The 3,673-nt window shown below is 42.4% G+C and overlaps 1 long non-coding RNA gene across 1 annotated transcript; it reads right to left on the reverse strand.

Moving 5' to 3' along the window:
* Nucleotides 1–707: 707 nt before the first annotated feature.
* LOC123090996 (uncharacterized) lies at nucleotides 708–3,667 on the reverse strand. Its single transcript, XR_006442708.1, has 2 exons — nucleotides 1,804–3,667; nucleotides 708–1,641 (listed from the first exon to the last, which is right to left on the reverse strand). It is a non-coding gene; the product is annotated as an uncharacterized lncRNA (long non-coding RNA).
* Nucleotides 3,668–3,673: the final 6 nt, after the last annotated feature.

Consider the following 3,673-nt stretch of genomic DNA (forward strand, 5'->3'; position numbering starts at 1 on the left):
TACCAAACTCGGTGGGACCGAATCGTTAAACTCGGTCGGACCGATTTAGTAAACCTAGTGACCGTTAGTGATTTTCGATGGGACTGACATGCATCTCGGTGAGGCCGATTCGGTTAGGGTTAGGGCATAATGTAATCTCAGTGAGACCGATTACACAAACTCGGTGAGACCGATTTGGTAATAATCTTTTCAGAGAGTTGGTCAGGTAAACTCGGTGGGACCGATTTGCTCTTTTCGGTGAGACCGAAATGTTACAAAAAGGAAACAGAGAGTTTACATTGCAATCTTGGTGGGACCGATCGCTCACTTCGGTTAGACCGAAACGTTATGAAGGAAAACACAGAGATTACAATCCCATCTCGGTGAGACCGATTTGCTTAGGGTTTGTGGCAGTGGCTATGACTTTTGGAATCGGTGGCGCCGGATAGAAAGAATCGGTGTGACCGATTTTGGCTTTAGGTTTAGGTCATTTGTGGATGTGGAAAAGTAGTTGAGGGTTTTGAAGCATATCACTAAGCACATGAAGCAAGAGGTTCATTAAGTAACACCTCATCCCTTCTTGATAGTATTGGCTTTTCCTATAGACTCAATGTGATCTTGGATCACTAAAATGTAAAATGAAGAGTCTTGAGCTTTTGAGCTTGAGCCAATCCTTTGTCCTTAGTATTTTGAGGGATCCACTTTCATCATCCATGCCATGCCATTCATTGAGCTTTCCTGAAATAATAGTCTTGGAATAGCATTAGCTCAATGAGCTATATGTTGTTATGAATTACCAAAACCACCTAGGGATAGTTGCACTTTCAAAAACAAATGGAAAACTACATCTGCACCTTCCAGCAAAGACTACGAAAGGAAGAGCTACACAAGAAAGGTATAGAGTTCCAGTTCTCAGTGGAGTCCAGTATTGTTGCTACCATTCCAGAGTAGAAGCATCTGCCGTAGAACAAAGCGGAGACATGTAATTCAGAAAAACTACATCAGCCCCTTCTAGGGAAGACAACAAAAGGAAGAGCTACATAAGAAAGGTATAGAGTTCCAGTTCTATGGAGTCCAATACTGTTGCTATCATAGGCTTCCCGCTCCGCACCAAGCATAAGCAGCTCCAAAAAGGTTCCATTCCAGACGGGGCTCAGCATCATTCTGTAAGGTATTTCTCCGTCAATGATGCATCCAGTAGTTTAAAATAAACTCATGTGAATCTACGACAATATTAAAACTGCCTCATTATCTCATATCCAAGGCAGAAGAACTGGAGGCTCAAACTATATTCTCTATAGTTATAATATAGGTTATCAAACGGCGAGAAATAGGCAGGCTAACTAATAACTTTGGGAACCAGACATAAAAGACGATTGCTGCAAAAATACATGCCATAGGATTAAAAAGAACTGGCAGGCTCAAACTATATTCTGTTTAGTACCCCAGCTCCCTTTCCAGCAGCAGAGTTTCTTAACTGCAAGTTTAGTTCTAGTCAGAAATGAATATTTGTTTTGTCTGTACAAACTGAAGGGATGCATATATAGATGGACAGCATAAAAAGCAGCACCACTTGTTCCTGGTCACTCGAGCCTCGACATCCTTATCATCCTTTTCTTCAACAGGAGGCGAAGAAGCATCAGCTTGACCACCAGAGCTCGCCTGGTGCGTGAAAGAAAACCAGTGAAGAGGGAGACATGTGTAAATATGTGGGCATATAGCATAGCCGGCAGGGCACGGCGATTTGTTACAAAAGGAAACACAAACATGAATGCAATTAAGTAGTTATAAGCATATTATAGTTGTCTGTTTCAAAAGACATACCTTGGGGTTGTAGCTTGAAGGAGACCAGTACCGAGCTTCGAAGTAAGTTAGTTAGAAAGAATCTAAATAATATGCTAGCCTGCAGACTGAGTAAATAGCATAGTAGGAATCAAAGAAACCGCAATGTTCTTGAACAGAAAGATCTCCTATAGGCCATCATACATTCATAATTATTGTCATGAACGAAAAGTCCATATAAACCTTGCAAAATACGCAAGACCTGTAGAGCAGCCTGCTCATAGCCATTCATAAAACCACACCAAGCCGAGCTCGGAAAAAATCTCTTTGTGGCACTGGAGCAGAACCGTCCCCTGGGAGCTCGAGTTCTACACCAGCAAGAACAGAACCGTCGTCTACAACCTCACACAGACACGAAAGCGACGGCAAAGCACACCGAGCTACCTCAGTCTCCAAAACAAGTATAACAACGGAAACAAGTGCATAGATCCTGCTCACACGCATACACGAACTGTAAGTAGCAAGAGAACGAACAACACACAATGCCCTGCCGTATCCGAAATATTTAAACGATCAGCATGGCAAACACCATAATAATATTTAAACGATCATGAAGGCAGATAGCATGATATAGCAGATAGTGAAAGTAAAACACACACACATGTAAAAAGGAGAACAACAAACCTTGGCGAGTCGAACAGAGACGTAGCGGCAGAAGAGATCGCACATCCTACGAAACGCACAGAAAACAACCGATAAGAACACAACGATACACAGGCAAGCAATAAACATGCATGAGGCCATATATGCATTTTGTTATGGAATGGTCTGAGTCATAAATACCTACCAGGAAAGGAACTCACACAATCAGGATTATACACCAAGAGGAAGGACTAAAGGAAAAAATGAAGTCAATAAAAATATTAACACATAAAGGTCAATCAGTACTAAGAAAAGGGGTCGGCAATAGATGTACAACCGAACTGAACTGAATTTTGGGGCTAAATGGCACGAACACATCTATTTAACTGTTGCAGCACTTTGAGTTGAAAACGAAAGGGTGGCTCATTAACTAATTAGTGCAGGAAACTACTATCACAATATATCAATAACCATCACCAGGCTCCATATGTATTATTGGTTGGACTATACAAAATGTGAAATATGGTCTTGTCTATTGTGATTCAACAACTGGGATTCTAACCATTGTGTGGGAAGAATGATACAATTTTGGAGCATACAGGGCGTCAACATCACATTCATGTGATCTCATAAGTATTCTCATTCAGGCTCATCTAACAAGAAAATAGATGTAAACTTCTTTCAGGCACAAATATACCTAAACAAAGAAATCTCATACATATATCCATGTAAGAAAAAAAAGTAGCAGCACCAGATATAGAAGGGTACATGGAGACAGGTTGATATGTAAGGTCAGAATTGGAGAGATGGATGAATCATAAAATATGTATCTTACCAGCTAAATATTCTGGGACTAATGAGTCCTTGAAAAGAATATTGTCCTCCCTGATAATGAATAACAATCTGCACACTTCAGAAGACATTTAGATGAGGGAACCCAAAAAAACGCTTTAGATGTGTGCATTCATGGAAAAGGAAGAAATCACATATGCGGGTTGAAGGAGGAGCTCACGTGGACCTGGTGCTTTACCGTAGTTGAGGGCACGACACACTCAAGAGAGGGCTGGGTTCGAAAAGAAGAGGAGGAGGCGGCCGCTGAACTCGCCACCAGTGACGGCACAACTACCTCTCTTGAGCGTCCGGGCTGCATCAGAGGAGACATGGCTGAGGCGGTGTGTCAGGCTGACCAGCAGCTGTTCCAGTTGCCACGGCCGACCCCGCCTCCTTGCTCCTGCTGCTCTGGCCGGCTAGCCTCCCTTCCACGGCCGAC

Source organism: Triticum aestivum, chromosome 4B, assembly GCF_018294505.1.
Source record: "Triticum aestivum cultivar Chinese Spring chromosome 4B, IWGSC CS RefSeq v2.1, whole genome shotgun sequence".
NCBI classification, from domain to species: domain Eukaryota; kingdom Viridiplantae; phylum Streptophyta; class Magnoliopsida; order Poales; family Poaceae; genus Triticum; species Triticum aestivum.